At 35.8% G+C, this 22,903-nt stretch overlaps 2 long non-coding RNA genes across 2 annotated transcripts in view; both read right to left on the bottom strand.

Moving 5' to 3' along the window:
* Positions 1 to 3,115, bottom strand: part of LOC135215559 (uncharacterized) — a 29,993-nt gene extending 26,878 nt beyond the window's left edge. Inside the window, exon 1 of the long non-coding RNA XR_010314727.1 lies at positions 2,971 to 3,115. This is a non-coding gene — a long non-coding RNA (uncharacterized LOC135215559). The remainder of the gene's footprint in view (positions 1 to 2,970) is intronic.
* Positions 3,116 to 11,873: 8,758 nt separating this feature from the next.
* LOC135215558 (uncharacterized) lies at positions 11,874 to 20,649 on the bottom strand. Its single transcript, XR_010314726.1, has 3 exons — positions 20,432 to 20,649; positions 13,854 to 13,941; positions 11,874 to 12,648 (listed from the first exon to the last, which is right to left on the bottom strand). It is a non-coding gene; the product is annotated as an uncharacterized LOC135215558 (long non-coding RNA).
* Positions 20,650 to 22,903: the final 2,254 nt, after the last annotated feature.

Raw genomic sequence — 22,903 nt, 5'->3', positions numbered from 1 at the left:
ATCACTGAGACAACTCTACACCATTTTATAGGTGCTTAATGCATCACATGGGAGAACGAAGAGTTCGCGGACATTGAAGTCTGGGAAAATAAAGATCGGGGGTATTTCGGGACTTCACTTAGTCGTGTGACAGAAAGTCTAAGAATAATAAGTGGTAGTGTCAGAACTGTTTACCAAATCACTCAGTGACAGGAACAAGGTAAATCTGAAATCATGACTTTAAAGAGGGTCTTCACACACACTACACTTCCATTATTTATCTTTAAAGGGGAAAGACTGAATATCGTTTTCATTCTTGATAACACATTTCCCATCTTACTCAGGCGATTTTTTAATTTTGATTTTGATTTTTGGTTAAATTCAAGCTAAAGACCAAACTCGTTCTTATTTAGAACATAATTTTCATAAGGGTTAATTTTGAAAGCACAGTTCACAGAATAAAAATGTAGTGGGAATTATTTTCCATTTTTTTTTCAGTCGAGCACAAACGATATTAGTCCATGAATTCCTACTTCCTAAAAAAATAGACAAACTAGTTACAGATATCTGCTCTTTCTCATTAGTCTATTCAGCGGAAATCATCTCCCAAACGGATGATAATTAATATAAATCACTCCTGAGGACAAAGCATTCTAAAATGTGAAAAAATGTAAAGATAAATTTTAACATACATTTTGTTGGACTCCACGTTCATAATACGCAGTACACAGTAACCTTATCATATGAGAAACCCTCGAATTAAACTACAATGCTCTTAGTTCACAAATCCTTCCCAAAGTTCAATCTTTGATCAAATTTTTGCGTGATCTTTTGAATCAATATTTACGTATGTCTGTGAGGAGAGGCAACCGCATCTCTTGATCGTATTTTTCGTAAGGTGATCGTTAATAAAAAAAAAAAAAAGTAATGAGTAATCACCGTACATAAGAAATTTGTTGCATTTATTATGAATTCTAAAAAGCTAACCGTACACACCGTCATATATATATATATATATATATATATATATATATATATATATATATATATATATATATATATATATATATATATAAATGTGTGTGTATGTATGTATTACCGAATCACGAAAGTTTGGAAGGTGATAAATGCATAAATGAAAGTATAAGCCACGAAGGAAAGTGAAACACTGGAGCTACTCCAGTGTTTCACTTTCCTTCGGAGCTTATACCATTACGTTCCTCAGCACAACGTCACTCAAATCTGAATAAAGTAAAGCAGGCTAAAATGAAAAGGAAATTGTTGGACTCCTCGAAATCCCATTCAACAAAGTAATCTCAGCTTGCGCCTTCCTCTCTTCATTCTCGTGAACGTGGGCGGAAAACTGTTTACTTAGAGCCCGAGCAAGTGTTTACTTTGACAGGGGCAATGAGTGATTAGATCATTGAATTGGGTTAGAAATGGTTCCATCAACTGCTTGCGTTTGGACGCAGTCTATGAAACATTTTTTGGCATTTGGTCAAGTCAGTCATAGTCTGGGCCATCGAATGTGACGGGAATAATAAACGTGTTTTGAATTCTTTTTAATTCTCGTTTTAACAGCTGTTTTGATTATGTAGATATATATATATATATATATATATATATATATATATATATATATATATACATATGTATGTATATATGTATAGTATATATATATATATAATATATATATATATATATATATATATTTATATATATATATACATATGTATATATATATATATATATATATATATATATATATATATATATATATTTATATATTTATATATAGTATACATATGACAAACTTTTATATTTGATGGAATTCTGTTTAACAGATATTTCACAGTCTATATGATATATATATATATATATATATATATATATATATATATATATATATATATATATATCTAACCGTTATTGAATCTGAGTTACCTCAAAATACCAAACAATTTTTCCCATTTGAGTCAAAACGCGATGTTGATGTACTGGATGTACTTACCTGAGTGTCATCATCATTACCATTATTATAATTTATATGGTGTTCCCATTACGGCGATAAAGACAACTGTCATATATTATTTTGCCTCTCAGACTGTGTTGGGTTGATAAATTCATCATAGAAGGATGATAGACGGTTTCACGTAAGTTTGACGTATCATTAAATGTCAGCACTGTTCAATCCTCATGTTATATCCACCGTGTACTACTTGATTCTCATTCTGCTATATTTGCTTTCATTTCTTGCTACCTATTTCATTAAGTAAGGACGTACAAGCAAGCTATAACCACTAAATCTGGCGTATAATTCGTACATCTCACTGAAAACATTCTTCTAAAAAAGCATGATGGCACAATTTAGTGTTTTTTAAACTTTTGAATGTGCTACATTTTTCATTTGACTTCTCTTTCTCCTGACCAGATTTTCATCGACATTTAACCCGGGTCTTCTCTTATGTCTCTGTTGGTTGGGGGGTTCCAGTGGTCCAGACCAGGCCTCTACTTCTCTCTAAAACGTTCATTTTGTTTGTTTGTTTGTATGGTGTTTTTACGTTGCATGGGACCAGCGGTTATTCAGCAACGAGAGAGAGAGAGAGAGAGAGAGAGAGAGAGAGAGAGAGAGACTAATATTATGAAAATCTTTTCAATAACTGAGAATCGCTTAAGTCTTTCTTAAAACGCCCCAGTATGTGCTCGAGGGTAACTAATCTGTGCCATTTTGAAATCTAAAGAAAACAAGCATTTACTGATAGAAATCCGCCAAGTGAAACTCAGTCATATGACATAAATTAATCAGTAACAATTTTCTTCTGCCGAGGGCAATGTTGACACAATCGTCAGTGGGAGCATCAATTTGTCACTGGCGTTAGTAAATTTAATGTTCCGATATCCGAGGATATAAATCTGTCTCTCAGTGTTGACAATATTCTTTTAGAAACTCGTACAAAAACTACAAAAGGGAAATGACGAAGACTTTCTTACCGTAGTGGCCCTGGAGGCGCAAGGCCTCTTAGGGCGTGATGTGGTCGGAAGACACAGCGTGAACTATTTCAATTGACTGCACGAGTTGCAACTGAGCCGTTGGGATGAGCCCATGTTACTTTTATGCTCTGTTATGATCTGGAGCTGCGCCTGCGCGCGCATCTCGAGGTTCTGTCACCTTTTACATCGCGTAAATTCATGGTCATATTCTGTAGATAAACTTCTTCAACTTTTGATTACCTTTTTATTTTCTCTTGAGATTAGTTTTTGCGCACACGAGAAATGAGCATCTAAGAATTCAGCTCACGTAGGTCTGTCTGTTTGATATCAAAAGATGGCATTGGAATTCCTTCTTCAAAGGCTGTTTTGGTGACATCAGATTATGGTTATTTAAAAAGTAAGTATTCGAAAACATTGCGTCCGAGTTCGTGTTCGTGTATATGTATATATATATAAATATATATATATATATATATATATATACATATATATATGTATTATATGTGTATATATGTGTAGAGTGAATACATACATATATAATGTGTGCAATGTATATACTAATAATTTCTGCATGTATGTAATAATAATAATAATAATAATAATAATAATAATAATAATAATAATAATAATAATTTCTGCATTTATGTTATCTATTACAGTGTTCAACATAATCACGCGAATCGAACACTGGCTCCAGGTCATTTGCACGTACACATTTATCATTTATTTTAAATCCAACACAGCAACAAAACAACCTGTAGTAAAAATACGAACTCTTTTAATAATTGTATTGATAGTAATAGAATAAGTAACACCTCGAAGAGTAGTGCAAATGTTCTGGAAAAGAGGTGCAAAATCCAGAAAGCGATGTAAAACTGTGCAATCAAAAATAAAAATAAAATATAAAAGTTTCAGAGCAATCAAATTTTATACTTTCCTGTTAGGTCATAGTATTCAGTAAAATAAAATAACTCTTTAGAGCAATGAACACAATGTACGAACAAGGCAATCTTAAATGATAGAAAGCACAAACTTCTCGAACGTTCTTTAAAATTTCACACGTCTGGACTTCCTAGGAGCAGCAAAGGCATCGGTGGCTCCATCAAATGAAATTTGTTTAGACACTTCATGATTAATACTTTTGTTCTTGCCAGTCCGCTGAAGCGCTCCTGGGACATTGTAGATCTAAGATAAGTTTGAATCAGCTTGAGTTTGGAGAAGCTAAAGTGCATATGGGTTGTCATTAAATCCAAAACAAACTAAAGCAAATACTGATAAACTTGTCTAAGAATAAGTCCAAGGAATTTATTTCCTTTGTGAATTTCAAGAGTTCTGTTCATGGTTTTTAGTTTCTTTCTTTCTTTTTTTTTTGCAAAAAGAAACGATTGAGAGGGCTGCAAATTGGTATGTTGATCATCCACCCTCCAATCATCAAACATACCAAATTGCAGCCCTCTAGCCCCAGTAGTTTTTATTTTATTTACGGGTAAAGTTAGCTATGATCGTACGCCTGGCACCGCCATAAGACAGGACCCCACACCGGGCCGTGGCTGAAAATTTCATCGGCCACGGCTCATATAGCATTATACCGGGACCACCGAAAGGTAGATCTATTTTCTGTGGCTTCGATTATACGCTATACAGAAAACTTGATTGCACCGAAGAAACCTGGGCACATTTTATACTTGTTTCCTTTGGGGTGACATCTTTATCTAAACACTTGAATATCTTGACCTTTATCTCTTGATTTAACGTGTCAGAGACCTTCTAACCACATTATATATAATATATATATATACTATATATATATATATATATATGTATATAATATATATATATATATATATATATTTATATGATATATATAATATATATATAAAGTTATTATAAAAATATAATATTATTATATATATATATAATATATATATATATGCATTAAATTAAGTCGAACTACATGAAAAGGGGTTTCTACTCTTAAATTCTCTCATAAAAAAAGTAAGAATTTCATGGATGATAATTTGGAACAATATCGTAGAACAAGTCTATTTAATTTTTTTTTTTCGTCTTGATCACCTTGCTTTCAGACTGCTGTTTAGTATAAACTCATTTTTTAATATATAATTTCCCGTCAGTTTTTTGTAACTACATTTTGAAATACCTCAAATGACCAAGGAAAGTTTCATTATGTCGCATAACTTGATTTTCAATGATTGTATGTTTCTGTGTTTGTCGCCGTCAAGGGACATGTTTCGAAGATTTTCTTGCTTTGGGAAAGTTATCAAGGTCGAACGTTAGAGATCAAGGTCAACGTTTCACTGTTGGGATTTGTAAACCAATGATTATAATTTCAAAAGAAATTTTATTAATATTTAAAAAATGAGTTCAAGATGGAAATTCAACGGTTCATGGTAAATGGGTTTCGTAGGTATGAGCGCTACATAGCGGCCTCCGTGATTTTCATATTCTTTTCAGTTTTTACAGAATCTCTCATACGAGTCAGAAAATGTTTGCTGAATGCTCTTTGCGACTTAGGCATCTACTGCCTTTTCTTATAATAACCATGGAATTACAAATATATTTTTATGAAATTCTTATATTACCTAAGTAAGCTTGATGTCTTTTACAATGATGCTGCTTTCTTGTATATACGGCTTATAAGCAGTGTTCAAAAGATCAGGTAGCAGTGATGCCTGCTTGCAGAACTGTTGCAAATTGCTTAAGAAAACACTTTCACTTAGTTATGTCAGTGTTTCAGAAGCTTATACAGGTGCTTTATTTGATTTAGTAACTGATATAATGGTCATTTTATTATTGTTAATTTTTTTATTTTGTTTCAGAGAGGCTGCTGACTCATGTAGTTCTGGTTAGAACCATTTCTATACTGCTGCCTGGCGTTGTTTGCAAATGTTCTCATTTAACTCTCAACTCTCAGGATAAACATCTTAATGTTATACAAGTACAGTATATATATATATATATATATATATATATATATATATATATATATATATATATATATATATAGTATATATATATATATGTATATATATATATAATATATATATATATATATATATATATATATATGTATATATATATATATATATATATATATATATATATATATATACATATATATATATATATATATATATATATATATATATATATATATATATATATATATATATATATATATATGAGTATATATATGAGTGGATGCAGAGTAGGGAGGCAGGGGTAGGCGTGAGAGTCTTAACCTTTCCTAGAATACCGTGTCCTGCCCTAACTAGACCTTACCTTCCTAACCTGACTTAGAGTCCCGTGCTCTAACCTGGCCGCCTTGAACCCCTCCCCCCTACCCCCGCAAGTAACACGGAATATCCCTGTCTCCCTGTCCTTCAAACTATCCTATGGATATATGCTGTATTAAGTATACTATATATAAATGGTTATATGCAAGACACATTAGTAGCTTTCAGACAACACATTAGACCCTCTCGATCTCCAGAATTCGTCATCTCTGGTAGGGTACATTTTCTTGTCGGCATCAGGGGTGGTAATAACGCCAGAGTGAGTTCTGGTGCGTATCTGCCGAATTCATCTCCAATTCAAAGCTTCCTTGACGTCTTGGGACCATTTGTTTTTTTTATGAAAGAGAGAATGAAAAAATGGGTTGTTTTTGGCCTGTCCAAGTGGCCACGCATGGATGACCCCTCCCCCCCCCACACACACACACACGAATATCAAAGAAGAAGGAAAAAAATATATCCGAAACATCATCAAGACGCCGGTGGAGTAGTAGAGGAACTTCTCTTATTATAAAAGAAGTTCTGGGACCGAGAGAGAGACCTTGAAATTCCTACATGACAAACGTATTCAGAATAAATAAATTGATTTATATCGTCACTCGTGATTTGCTCTTGGCTTGTTTACGACGGATGAACTTTGAATCAAAGCTTACTAGTAAGTGGCTTGTGTGCGTAGGTTCACCAAGGGAATTTAGAAATGTGCGGGGTTAAACATTTAATCACTAATAGACTTACATCACTCTGCTGGAATCAAGTCAAAGAGATAAATGAATAAATATAACTATGTTCAGCGCCAAAAGATAATATATTTTCCCTTCTCCCTCAAGTTATGAATTGCCAGGGTTTAAGTGAGAGAAATTCACAGAAATATGGTATACAGGTGACTGTAATGACTTTTAGAATTTAGAGTTGGACGAGAGAGGGCAAAGGGGACGCAGAATCAGGATTTACGAGTTACGACTGTCTTGTAATAAGGAATTCAATAAGGAGCTATTTTCTATGCCTGTGATTTCGCTCCTCAACCAACTTTCTTTATTTTATTTCCATTTTGTACGTACATCTTCCAGCTTTTATTTTTCGGTAAAAGGAAACTATTGAGATGGCTATTTGTCTGTCCGTCCGCGCTTTTTCTGTCCGCCCTCAGATCTTAAAACCTATCGAGGCTAGAGGGCTACAAACTGGTATGTCGATCGTCCACTATCCAGTCATCAAATATACCAACTTGCAGCCCTCTAGCCTCAGTAATTTTTATTTTTATTTTATCCAAGGTTAAATTAGTCATGATCGTGCGTTCTGACACCGCCATAGGTGCCAACAACACAGGCCACCACCGGGCCGTGGTTGAAAATTTGCTGGACCACGAATGAGAGTTTCATGGGCCATGGTTTAGAGTTTCATGCAACATTGTACGCTATAAAGAGAACTCGATTGCTTCTTTGACCCATTCTTTACTTGCTTCTATTTTCTCCAGTCATACTTTAATGGGGCTTCTTGGTGGATATTAAACCTACCCATTTGAGGTTTTCCTTCCTTCAGTGACCGTAATCTGTCGCCATGAATTTCGGTCATTCATTGCGTACTTGTCAATTAGAACAAATATCTACTGCTTGTAAGTCACCTTAGCGTCTTTTATTTGCTCCTCTACCTAAGTAAACTCAATCATTTGCCTGCTACTAAATCTAAGAAAGTTTTGTGAAATAGCTGCCAATCTGCCTCCATTTCAAGATTTTAAACTTACTTTTTAATTTTTTTCTTTGATTCAAGAAGAATGAAGTAAGCATAAAGTTCACATATCTGTTACCAAACTTGTCATTCTACAATCCACTCTGTTAGTAAGAGACTCCAGACCATAAATATTCCTGTGAAATTGTTGAAAAGCTAATCATAACACATACGTAAGACCAAGAAATATTTTGGCTGCTTCGTCTTATTCAAATATTTAGTTTGTTACAAATTCACACCAAACTAAAAGATGAATTGCCAAAAGCTTTGTTTATTTAACGTACAAGAAACTATGGTCGGGTTTACTTCGGAAGGTCAGTTAATGTACACAAATACATCTGTTAATCTGTTTATCTATCTATCCTACTTTTTTCTTCTCTTTATTTTTGACCATAAAAATTTTGGAGATGATGCCTTCGGTTTCTCAGGAAGTCTTTAAGGATGAGGTCACTAACACCGCACCCTTTTTCTTGACCTCATCGGGCACTGGTACCAAATTTTACAGCTAGGCGGACTGGCTGGCGTTGGGCCACGAAGGAACCACGGATCTAAAAAGCTTGTATCAGTTTATATATATATATATATATATATATATATATAATATATATATATATATATATATATATATACACGAATTTTTATCACATCACAATAATTCATATAAATACATCGAGCTACAAATATCCTTTAATATCCAATTCGCTCTACCTCGGAATTAATATATTTTCATATATGTTAACTGAAGTTGATAATAATTCGCCCCCCTCCAGTGACATTATCGACTCGGGCCAAAAAGTTGTTGCCAAGTTGATAATGTCACTGGCGGAATCCTGATTCTCCTCAGCCCTCTGGACACTGGTTGGAACCCACGAGAGGACAAAATTATTATCAACTAAAAAATTCCCCTTCGGTTAACATATATGAAAATATATTAATTCCAAGGTAGAGCGAATTGGATATTAGATTTTGTAGCTCGATGTATATATATATTATATATATTATATATAATATATTATATATATATATATATATTATCCCTACAACCCTACATAAAGATGTGTACCCTTGTTGTTTGCTTTGCCGCAGAGTAACCATTAATCCATTATAGGTCTTCATCAAAATGCAATCCCTTATAGGACTGTTCTCATAATATGAGGCATTAATGAAAAAGTGGAAATATTTATGGTAAAGTGAAAAGCGCCGTGTTTTCTGAACAAGTGAGTCATTCAAATGACCCGCTAGGTACATCATAAAAAAAGAGCAGACTCATCAAGACATGGGTGAAAATTATCCAGTCATTAAGACGCTGGATGTTGTAACAATTTATGATATACCCACCAAGAAAATATGAGAAGCAGAGGCTATGAGGTAATGTAATACTTACAGAGAGAGGAGCGAGTTGCTGATAGTAACTCTTTTACTGAGAGTTTTGAGAATCATATAATGACTAAAAGTCACAACCCTCTTAATTCCAAGGGCTCACTTGGCGAGAAACGTTCAGGTGAACAGAAAAATGGTCAGCTGACTGTCAGCATCTTTCATTAAGAGAAACGAATATGTGAGTGAATAACTGAAAAGTCACTAAACCTTTTTTCCTTTTTTCACGAGGTAAGCCTAATGTACATAATAAGGAAAATATAATGCCATTGCAGAAGACTCATATGACCATTTATTTTCAAGGTGGAAAATTGAGGTTAACAGATCTTGAATGAGTGCCGAAATAGATCTCATTTTCACTAACTTCCAGGAAACGTTTGCTTTTTCTCTTCATTGAAGCTAATAAGAGAGACAATAAATTCTGTAGAATTGAATGTGTTTTTATTATATTCCTCACCTTTGCAACAAAAAAGATAAGCTTTTTCACATTTAAAGGTGCGTGATTCACATTCGGTCATATTTTTCAAAGGCATTTGCTGAAGAGAAAAGCTACTTCTTAATATAGAAATAAAAACTAATCCTTATACATAAACTGCAAGCTTTTTATTTGCAGAAAAAATGTCCCCAACGGTTTCACGGTCACAAGTTTCTGTCTATGCAGTATCATCGGATCTATCTTCATAGGAACAATTTCTGTTGATTGATTTATATGTAGGTGATTAAAAACCTCTTTCAGTGGTGATATCTAATTGCTTTCATTTAGATCTCTCTCTCTCTCTCTCTCTGAGTTACCTGTTCTGAGGTGCGATACACTTCCCTTACTAGTTAATACCGGATTCAAATCCGGTCAAGGACAGAGCGATCTGGCCATTTTCAATTAAATCTATTGTTGCTATTGTCCTCAGTAGCAAATTACGTACGTGGTTATCAGTTGAATAGTGGGTCGCAGCCGTGTGATGGAGAAAGGCAGGAAAGAAGAGAAGAAAAATAATAAAAATGGGAGGCACTATTTGAGATAATCTTTAATTCACCAGTGTTGAACCATTCATTCAAAATTCATCAGATTCTCTCGCTTTCTCCCGCTCTCTCTCTCTCTCTGGTATATTTGCAAATAAGCAACGAACCCAGAACCCAAAGATGTGAGGAAATCGTTCCCGGGTACTAATTTTAGCAACGAAGAAGAAAATTAGCAACGAACTCTTGAATGACCCTGTTGCACCGAAGCTCGTTAAAAGGAAATTAACGCGACAGAGCGAGTTCAAAAAATCCGTCGTTGACGAAGTCGCCCAGAATCTCTATTCGTCGCCACTCCGGAGGCATTTGTTTAAAGAAGAAAGGTCTTTTATTCAACGTTCGAAAACTGGCATGAAAACAATTCACTACTTTGTCGTCCGCCGTTCTGTTTTTCTTTTCTTTCTTTCTTTTTCTTTTACGTACCTGGAAGAGGCTGATAAGTGATTGCTTATAGTGGTCATTTTCAGAGCCCCGAGTTATTGTTTACTGATAAAATCTATTGACTAAACAACATAGGATAGGGTGTATATGATGCAGTATAGGTAAGAAAACCTGGAAAATCTACCGAAATAGTGTGAGAAATTCATCGTCATCTGTTTGTGTTTTTACGTTATTCCCCAAGGGGCTGGAATTAAACATCTGGGGCTTCACGACTCTTTTGTTTGTTTAAAATATAAACAAAAGACGGTAAATTCTCAATGTATCTCGTCTGTACTGTATCATATATTACACCATTTTCTATGTGGCTCAGTTAAAAAATTTCGTTTACAAATGGTATCCCCGTGCGGAGCTATTTCTTAGAATTACCCCCCATGATCTGCTTACAAAGGAGATGACCAAATCAGGTCAGATGGACAGAAGTTCTAAATTTCCCCCTTACGTGATACTTATCTTTCCGCTAACCCCTGGCTAGAAGGCGACTGCTGGCTGACTTACTGATATCTCTTTTATTTGTTTAATCATATTTCATTTCACTTATTTTCTGAATATCTTATTTATACGTCCATCCCTGTGTATAGGGGGGTGGGGGTGGGGTGGGGTGGGGGGGATGGAATGGGTTTCACTCATGATCCTATGGTTAGGTGATTCAGACCTCACCTCACCAGCAAAAGCTCCCAGCTCGATTCGTGAGCGAGCCAGAAAGCTTGGTAAATGCTTGTTGAATCTTCCGTGCTTCTGCAGTCATCAGCATTGAATTAGTAGTTGATACGTAGACGGCTATGGTAGGTCGCAATCGGGAAGGTATATATATATATATATATATATATATATATATATATATATATATATATATATATATTATATTCTGCGCGCGTGTGGTAAAGATCGGATACAGTTATTTTCATTTGTCATAGTTCTTTTTTTTTTTTTTTTTTTAGATAGGTTCGCGTCTAATAACTTGATGTGGTACCCTGTTAAAGTAAACACCATAAGATTATTCACATTACAACAAAAACCATGGAAAATTAAACAAGAGACTTAACTTTGTGCTCTTTCATTTCTTACCTATCTTCACAGACTTATACAGTTTATTTTTGAAGTAAAAAATTGCCTTCCTCTGCAGAATATTAGAGTGAAAATGACCAACGGTTAAATTAGATGAAACTAAATTTTGACATATTGAAATAAGACAAATAACGGATTCAAACCATAGATCATAGACTTTCATCCAGAAATGCTTTTATTTCCTTGCCATTCGGTTATATGTGAAATTGACTTTTGGATGACAGTAAAACGTGACCAACAATGTTTGAGATATTAAGGAAAAAAAGCTACTTGGAAGAATATAATTTCCTAATCATATGGTTGCCTCTTTGATTTTTAACTAAATATATCTCATAAAACCAATATTAAACTATTTTTCTCAATAAAGGTTATCTTACACCTGGCTATACCTTTGTACAAATTAAAGGAGATGCCACATCGAGAAGTGAAATGAAAATGACAATAGTTGAACTGGCTCAGCAAAAATCTGCACAAACCTTGTTAAAGCAAATTACTAACAATAGATCCGTTCATGAACCAATGACACACTTCAGGTAGGTTTCTCCTGAGAATGTCTCAGAACAGCACGAGTCATCTATAACACAACTTCCATCGTGGGACCTCGTCTGACACGCTTTAATGCAGTCACTCGATTCGACGTTGAACGCAGCGCCCACAGGAGGCAGACCACTTGGGCGTTCGGGACTGAGTAACTCAGTCCCTATTGAGGGGAAGTCTTTAGGGCCAGGTTCTCCTGATCGAGTTAAGCCTGAGGATAAAGAGTAACGTAGAATGAAGACTATGAGCTTCTACAAAAATATAAGAAAATTGAACCAATATTCGCCCAGTTTTAAATGCAGTATTTGGTACTTTCATCAATATTTCTAAAGAGTGAATTTTATAAAAAATGAGGCGATTTAAATATCACCTTCTAAGGCTCAAAATACTTTATATAAATACCTGACAGAAACAAACATATATCAGACGTGTCAAATGAATTAGATGTGATGAAATGTATAAAAATATGTCATGTGCCAAGGGTCCAGTAACTCTTAAGTTTCTTACAAATATTTATAAACTAAGAAACACTTATCACATTTTGACAGTTCTGGAGAATACTATCGGGAACTTTTAATTCGTTGAGTTTCTGAGAATGCGTAGCAGTTGTGCCAGCACAGGTTCATGCTTCGTGAGCGGTGTATATGTATATAAGAATATATTTCCCGTTTATGGAACCTGTCAAAATCACGTTTATGAAAAGAGGAATAGAAGATGTTTGAGAGACTTCTATCTTTTCCAGAAACCATCTTGTCAGTTTAACTGAACATAACCGAATCACAGGAAATGAATAAGGGTCAAGTCTCGAAGGAAAGAGGGAATCAGGAATTCCCAACACTCCTTTCGATACCCTTATTATTAGTAGTAATACGAGCTTATTGGCGCATGCTACACGCGCTGGAACCCGTGGCTGCTGTCTCCCCTACCCTCCCCACCCAGTGCGGACAAACAGGTGCGCAGGAGGGTGGATATCTTCCCTACGTACTCCGACACACCGGGCCGGACAAACCGTTTTGCAGGGGGTGGGTGGCTCTATCATGTTTTCCTTACTGTCACCCGGGGGAGGACAAGCAAGATCAGATCCCCGCGGATTCAGAATTCAAGCTTCCGAAAAATAAGGTAAAGGGAAATACAGAAAGAAGAGATCTTGCTTATTAAAAAAAAAAAAAAGTTAATAAATTAATCAGCTCCCCAGTTTTATTCTATATCTTCATCATGTCTTCTGGAATACAAATGGGAAGCTAAGGGAATTCCTGATTCTCGTCTTCGAGAATTGACTGTATTTATTTCATGTGATTCTGTTAAAATGACAAGATGGTTTCCGGAAAAGCTGAAATAGAAGTCTCTCAAACATCTAAACAATTATACACTATGTTTAGTCTCTAGTGAGTACTTTTGAAAGTAATAAGTAGCTACCAGTGTCCGTAGGAAGTGCTTTTCCGGTGACTTCTCCCATTAACGTCCACGAGATGAGGACACAAAGAATCCTTCGAAGGAGCATCTTCTGCAAATTGGAAAATTACATTACAGAACCAGAGAAGAAAAATGGAAGGTCATCTCGAATTATATCACTAGCATCTTGCGGTGGTAGATACGTTCAGGAGTTATTGTTTTATAAGGATATTGACTTATAATAGCTATTTGTTAACAGTGATTACCGACAATCATTTTGAAATGCAGTATTATGATTATTACAGGAAACAGACAAGCGCAACACGTACACACCCACATATGTATATATATTTGTACACAAACACACACGCATGATATATATATATATATATATATATATATATATATATATATATATATATATATATTTTTTTTTTTTTCAGAATTAAAATAAAATAAAAGATGAAATATTTTTAATTTGATAAAATATTTTAACCTATGAATGAATGACAAATATCCTGATATTGACAAATATGAATATTGGACTTCTACTCAGACCTCGCTGAGTCAGATAAGACCCTTTATAAGATTAATTCATTGAAAGCTGCCATTCTCTTCTACATAAACGGGAAATATATTCTTATATACATATACACCGTTCACGAAGCATGAACCTGTGCTGGCACAACTGCTACGCATTCTCAGAAACTCAACGAATTAAAAGTTCCCGATAGATTCTTAAGAACTGTCAAAAATGTGAATGGGTGTTTCTTAGTTTATAAATATAAGAAACTTAAGAGTTACTGGACCGTTGGCACATGACATATTTTTATACATTTCATCACATCTAATTCATTTGACACGTCTGAATATATATTTGTTTTTCTTTGGCAGGTATTTATATAAAGTATTTTGAGCCTTAGAAGGTGATATTTAAAATTCGCCTCATTTTATATAAAATTCACTCTTAAGAAATATTGATGAAAGTACCAAATACTGCATTTAAAGCTGGACGAATATTGGTTCAATTTTCTTATATTTTTTGTAGAAGCTCATAGTCTTTAATTGTTGTTCATTTTGCAAGTGTAAATGAATGAATTTATAATTAAATTTTGAAGAATAATGAGGAAATACTGTACAACACAACCTTTGCAATAATGAAATTATGAAATTATTTCTCATTAGTTCTTAAAATCGAAAACAGAAAAATTAGGCGTAATGGCGCTAAAAACTACAAAAAATCATTTGCTATCAATTTTAGAGTTCTTTTTATGATATTATTGAACTCAGCATAGAGGAAAACCTACAAAATGACATGTCACATCCTATATTCCCATCTTATTAATTTTCAAAAAATTTTCCTTGAAAAACAAGGATGGCGGAAATTTCTCAAAAATGAACCACGTGGCCAGACCATTTGACCAAATTTTTTTTTTGTTTTTTTTCCTTTTTTTACTAACTATTGAATAGTAAAAACTGTCTAAACAAACAAAATTTCTGGCTCTCAAAATTCCAATAGAACTTCTCTAGCTGTCGTACTAAGAGAGAGTTAACATTTACGCAAAATATTAACTATAGACAGAATTTTTCTGCTCTTCGCGGTCATAATTTCATTATTACGTTTTTCCTTTCAACTGCTGATTTACTGTTTCACTACGTGGAGCCTTTCACTTTGCTTTTCTTTCATGTAATAACATGCATGCTGTTTTCTGCAAAGGCCTGCTGGGTAAGATCCTATTCATGTATGTAAAATTTAGAATGGACGAAACAACCCTGACATTATTATTATTATTTTGTTGAAAATAATGGAAGTGTTCAACGAATTAATCTTAAACCAGGTCTTTTCGATTCTGACTCAGCAAGAAAATAAGTAGAAGTCCAATTTTCCTATTTGCCAAAATCGGGATATTTATCATTAATTTTGGCAAATAGGAAAATTGGACTTCTACTTATTTTCTTGCTGAGTCAGAATCGAAAAGACCTGGTTTAAGATTAATTCGTTGAACGCTTCCATTATTTTCAACAAAATAATAATAATAATGTCAGGGTTGTTTCGTCCATTCTAAATTTTACATACATGAATATGATCTTACCCAGCAGGCCTTTGCAGAAAACAGCATGCATGTTGTTACATGAATAAAAAAGCAAAGTGAAAGGCTCCCACGTAGTGAAACAGTAAATCAGCAGTTGGAAGGAAAAACGCAATAATGAAATTATGACCGCGAAGAGCAGAAAAATTCTGTCTATAGTTAATATTTTGCCTAAATGCTAACTCTCTCTTATTACGACAGCTAGAGAAGTTCTATTGGAATTTTGAGAGCCAGAAATTTTGTTTGTTTAGACAGTTTTTACTATCAATAGTTAGTAAGAAAAAAAATTGGTCAAATGGTCTGGCCAGTGGTCATTTTTGAGAAATTTCCGCCATCCTTGTTTTTCAAGGAAAATTTTTTGAAAATTAATAAGATGGGAATATAGGGTGTGACATGTCATTTTGTAGGTTTTCCTGTATGCTGAGTTCAATAAAAACATAAAAAGAACTCTAAAATTGATAGCAAATGATTTTTTGTAGTTTTTAGCGCCAATACGCCTAATTTTTCTGTTTTCGATTTTAAGAACTAATGAGAAATAATTTCATTAATGAGAAATCATTTCATAATTTCATTATTGCAAATGTTGTGTTGTACAGTATTTCCACATTATTCTTCAAAATTTAATTATAAATTCATTCATTTACATTTGCAAAATGGACAACAACGGTTTTAGCTAAAAGTCTCTGCAAGGTCAAACAGCAGATTGTGCGCATTTCCGACAGGTGCAAGGTGATGTAAATTCAGGAGGTTGCACAAGTTCTGTTGTTATGATAGGCTGAAAATTTCCTGTATACCAATATTTCAGAGGGTCCAGTGATGAATGGTTCTCCAGCACATTCATCCACGCGTAGCACTGAAGGTATGCATGCTTGATGTGAAACATCATTGTTGATGATGGGGGACAAAGTTTAGAAAAGCTGAGATTCTTTGCCTGACGGTATTATTCAAATTGCACACCATCACAGTATAACTTTGATGAACCAGGTACCTTAGCAATAAATCGTTCAGTATTTGGTATCATCTCTTCATCAAAAGCAGCAACCCCAAAATCCTCCAAAAGTTTCCTCCAAAAGTTTCCCCGAGTGTACAGGCGTTTTGAGTGCCATGAGCTTTATCTTGCTTGTTGTATCACAACCTGTTAGACTGCGCACTGCAGGTAGAATGTTTACAAGTAGGTCGTCCATGTTTTCAATAATTTTGTGAAGTGGTATATATTTGACAGATGAACGAGTTCCTTCAGGCCACCTTTCTGATAACTCATTTTAAAGTGGTATAGTGCAGAGATCAGACGTCCGTATCAGCCGAAGCAATTATGACTCTTTCAACAAGGTCTGTTGACACAGTTTTCTATGTGTTTCATAATCCTATCAACAGCTTCCTCACACTCACATTGGAGTGATGGTATCCAAGTTGCAGAATCCTTCGTCAAATTGATGCACATCTTTGGCGTCACTTTGTGGCCCCCTCCCAAATACACGGGTTTTTCGTGGTTTCCTTGCTTTACAAGCCACTCTACAAACAGTTCTTTGAAAAGCTTTTTGATCTGGCTTGAGGCCCAAAACGTTTCCATATTAACAGGAAGAGGTGTACTTGGACTGTTAGGTATTACATCAATAGGATCCACTTTTTTCCTCTTAAGCTGTTCCCAGTGTTTTAGACTTTTCTCTTCATACAAATAAAAACAATATCAATATGCAAGCTTCCCTCTGAACGTCTCACAAAATATCTCCATAAGTTGTCAAAGTAATCTCCGAAGGTCTTACATTTTAGCACTTTAACATACAATTTTCATGCATATGCCATGAAGTCAATCATTACAGCTGTGTTCTCCTGTGATGCTGGATGATTAGCCATTATTTCATCTTTTTCTAAAAACTTACTTTCAAGTTCTTTACTCATCTGTGCCTTTTCTGGCTTCTTTAAAAATCCATCAGGTGTCAGGTAGTAGAGACGTGGATGTGAGTTCATGCATTGGTAATGTTTCGGCATTGAAGCCTCTGGAACGTGCTATTTCTATCCATCGTAACGTATCACATGTTTCCTTCAGTGCAGACTCAAGGGCAGATTTTACTTTCTGTTTTTTAGGAAACATTTTGTGAATGGGATCTATAATGTATTTAGATTTTTCAGTCAGTCTTTCCTTGACATATATTTGGTAAGCAGTCTCACCTTTTTCGTGGACATGGTGTATATACTGACATATTTATGGATCCATTTTCGCCCCAGTTATGAGATTAGATATACCACAACTTACAGTCCTCAAAAGGAGATTTCTTCTCTCACGCACAAAGAGTAATATACTTGAAGCACACCTTCGAGTTTCAAACAATCATCATAATATAAAGTGCACCAACGCGCATAATTTGTTCTGTCGAAGGAAAAGAACAGTGGTAAACACTCCCTATGCTGTATACATGTAAATCAAAGTTGTTTTCTTTGTCTCCTCGAATTAGGTCTCAAAGAAGCAGTACAAGTGTAGGCAAACTGGCCCCAGTAACAAAATACCCCACTCTCCTTCACACCAGGTTCTCTGAATTCCTAAAATTCTGTTTGGATATCACTCAGGTTGTTGGGAGCAGTTTTGGTTTTATCTGATAAACATAGATATACATTCACTGATAATTGCAGACATTTTGATGACTGAAAACAACGCAGAGTACGTTGCTTTATTACACTGATCCAGGAATGCTCTCCAATGAAGTGTTTGCATGACTTCACACAACATTCCAATTAATCTGATTGCCCAAGCATAATGGTTGCCATTTAAAGCCCTCTCTGCTGAACGTGGGCCCATTGTCTCAGCCTCGACAATGATTTCAGAAGCCCCATTATTTCTAAAGTACAGCCAGATGCATGACAACACCACTTTTTGTAGGTGGAATCCGCCAAGACCAAGAAATATATTGGAAAACTTTTCTGGATGAATCAGCTGTATTTCTTAAGCTATGTGATATACTCCCTCGTCAACCACAAAGAACCCTCTTGAAGATTTAGCTGATGCAGCACATTTTGGAAGTTTACCATTGATGTATGAATTGAATCCTACTGTGTTGCAGGATACGGCAGGATTGTAGTAAATCCAGTAAATGTCCGATGAGATGGATGGCTAGCCAGTGCACTCATTAAAACATTTCTTGATGGTATTTCTACTTCATCGGGTAATTCGAGCTGAGGTACATTCAAATCGTGAGAGAAACCATACAAGATCCACATCTCTTCCTCCCTTTCTTATTTCAGTTAGCGTACTTAAATCACTGCTTGGCAAAAAGGCACTTGAAAGTGCTTTTTGGCTTGTGGTAGCACAAAAGCTTCTGAGCTCCGATTTCCTTATTGTGAATATGTGTATACCATCAATATCAAACATACCAGTAGAGTTTTCGAGACGATCGGTTTCATTTGATATGATATCCTGCTGGAGAGAAGAAATCTCCTTTTGACGATCTTGGAGCAAAACTAGTACTGTGTCATGTGTCGGTGTCCTTCCGCCCTGATGACGGTTCTATTTGTTAGTATCCGGTCTTGGCGTAGGACATCATCGTAGCTGCAGCAAAGTTTTTGATCTACTTAAATTGTGAATAGCTTGAACATTGGCGATATGCCGTGGTGTTTTTTTTAATACATTGTAAATTATTAAACAAGCAACCTGAAACAATGCATCACATCTACGTTGAGTAGTTGCTGATTTAATGAATGACGGTGCTATTGCCAGTAGGAACTTGTCGCACTGCTTAGGCCGTCCATTGTTCATACTCGATTTGAGCTCTTGTTAGGTTATTTGCATCACAAAATTTTTCATCTAATATGAAGTCATAGTTTTTGGCCTCTTCACGGAGTTTGGCAGCACAATTTTTAATAGCATCACAAGATCGAACTTTATCTACAACCAAACCATAGTCAACGTTAGATGCATAGACAACCTGGGAAAGTGACTTTTCCCTCGGGTATGCAAAACATACAATATTACCATATACTTCAATGATTATGTACTTGATTTCTTTGTTTGATATTGTAAGTGTAGGATTTTGTTTTATAAGTTCATCACGAAGATCAATTAGTGTATAACCCTTCATCTGAAAATTAATACTTTCAACAAACTTTTTTTTTATTTCATTATGTTGTTTTCTTTGAACAAGAACATTAATAAAAACTGCTATCACTTTTAGAGTTCATTTTATGCCTTTGTTGAACTCAGCATAAGGGAAAACAAATAATAAAATGACATGCCACACCCTGATATTCCAAGCATATTAATTTTCAAAAAATAATTCCCATGAAAAATCAAGATGGCGGATATTTCTAAAAAATGACCACTGGTTAGACCACGTGACCAATTTTTTTTTATATTCACTATTGATAGTAAAAACTGTCTAAACAAAACAAAATTTCTGGCTCTCAAAATTCCAACAGAACTTCCCTAGCTCTTACACTATACTCTCAGTCTTCACAATAAGAGTGGATCGAGCAGCTTTCTAACACAATGTGATACACAGATACGACAACCTCATAGCATACTTAGCGAATGATGTGCAGTAATGTAGATATTTGGAAATGTAATGGAACACTAAACACGGAGCACTAGGGATAGACGGTTAACGATATCACATCCAAGAAGAACCAGAGTCAAACTTTGACTCTGAGAAGAACAACAGATGCACCGTCACTCGAGCAAATATGGATAACGTCTGGGAAAAGGCGTCAGCGCCACTCGGCATCATCTGGCCGTGGTCTCGAAGGGCAAGTTAAACCTTGGCTGGAACTAGTTTTTATTTTGCAAGTCATGCGTCTTAAAAGTCCTAATCATCTGATAAAGGCAAACCCTTCGAAAGTTTGAGTCTAATATTTTCAATATGTATACATATAGAGTTGAAACAACCTCGAATCTGAACGGGAAGAATGGATTCTTTTTCAAAGCTTGATCGCTATAAAAGTAAAAAGAAAGAAAAGTAGATTCAGTTATTTCAGCTACATCATGGTGACACGCTGCTTGTTGCCAGGAGAGCCAGTAGGACTGACAGCAATTTTGGCTTCCAGTATTTGCCAACCTGCTTAGGAGAGAGAGAGAGAATTTTTCATTATAAAACAGTGAGCACTATTCTTGATCAGATTTTCTTTTCAGTCGGTTGGAATACGGTAAATATGTTTTTCCCTGTGCAGATGAATATTTTTTTTTATTGTTTATTAGAATGTAATGTAAAGAATGATTCTTTAAAAAAAATTATGCCTTTTCTCATAAGAAGCTGGATAAAGTTGAATCTGATCAATACTGAAAGGGGTGACCAATGAGATAACCAGGCGCTATGCGCAATCTTTTAATAATTGTTCGCTCATTCATGGTCTAACACCATTGTCAGCAAATATGAAATTATTATACAAATTTTTCGATAACTCTGACATCCATTGCTCTGAAACAGAAAAACAAACAATCACTGCAAAATGACAATCTTCCATTCGAACAGCAGATATGATAATGACAATCTTCAACTTTTTTTTACGTCTCTTTCTTTCAGATACCAGTGAGTGGATAGAAAGACGTAAATTGTGAAATTATAGTAAAATGGCATTATTACCACTGAATTGGGGTCCATGAAGGCTAACATGCTAATTATAAAACAGCCCCTGGATGGCTCGAGTTAGTATGTACAAATGTACATTCAGCACCGTAAGCGGTACTGCTGGCAGTGCACCTCATGCGGTGCACTGTAGGCGTTACTTAAGGTTCTTTGCAGCATGCCCTCGACTCCCAGCTGCAACCCCTTTCGTTCCTTTTACCCTACCTCCTTTCATATTCTTTCTTCCATCATACTTTCCACCCTCTCCTAACAAGTGATTCATAGTGCAACTGCGAGGCTTTCCTATTACACCTTTCAAACTTTTTACTGTCAATTTCCGTTTCAGCGCTGAATGACCTTATAGGTTCCAGTGCTTGGCCTTTGGCCTAGATTCTATATTCCATTTAATTCAATGTACATTCAATATTGTATCAATGTCAGTTCTCAGTGCAAGCTATGAATGATGATAGATGTTGGTACCTATACGTGGTAGGGTTTCTAATGCTGGGGTCACACATTCACGTATCACGACGGCGTATGCCCACGTATGTGTATCATGGGCATCATCGTGGTGAAATGACCTTGAACAGCTGGTAAACAGGACACGGACTGACGGACGTTAAGCCAGCACCGTCAATTGCGCCGCAAATGTACGCGCAACGCAAGCAAGGTCGGACGCCTACCTGGAACTGACCCGGCAAAGTCTTACACATCCCCAAGATTTTGCGTTGAAAATCAAGGTTGTAAATTCACTTTGATAGAATTCTGCATGTACTGTAAATTCAACAGATGAAAAAAAATTAAGTCAGACATAATATACATACCATTGGTAGTCCCAACATCTTGGGCTTCTTCTGACGGACGATGTGGGGCTTGAGGAAGTGGAATATGTTCAGTATCCACTTCTCCCGGTCTGTCAGTTGTCTGCTTGCCCCTTGGCCACTCTTCTCGGCGGTGAGGCGTCCGAAGCGGCTCCTGACGGACGGGAACCACGTCCGGAGCACGTTGCCAGTCACTGGTGGCCTAAGTGACTTGCCCTTGTCATCAAAGGCCTTCCACACCTTGGCTTTGTCCTTGTAGGCAGCCATCCCCGTGTTGTATATGAATTGGGCCTCGTGCTCGAGCCACTCACCCACCAGCCTCTCATTTTCATCCGACAGGATGACACAGAGGTTCTTCTTACACCCCAGTGGCACGTCGTCCTCGACGTCTTGGCTGTCCTCTTTCTCGATCAAGGTAACGTTCTGTCAGTTGTCAATGGGGTTAGCTTCATTGAGAGTTTTCATGTCGCTGTCATCACTGTATCCCATCCGACTCCGACTCCTGTGTGGAAGATGACATTTCCCTCTCCCTGAGTGTCTGCAGAAGTGGCTGTAGGAGTCTTCTCCGGGCCGAAAGAAGGTCCTGCAAGAAGATGTGACGTTGATGGTCCTTT

This window comes from Macrobrachium nipponense, chromosome 5, assembly GCF_015104395.2.
Source record: "Macrobrachium nipponense isolate FS-2020 chromosome 5, ASM1510439v2, whole genome shotgun sequence".
Taxonomy (NCBI): Eukaryota; Metazoa; Arthropoda; class Malacostraca; order Decapoda; family Palaemonidae; genus Macrobrachium; species Macrobrachium nipponense.
The sequence above is the reverse complement of the archived record's forward strand: the minus strand, read 5'-3'. Positions and strand labels throughout refer to the sequence as shown.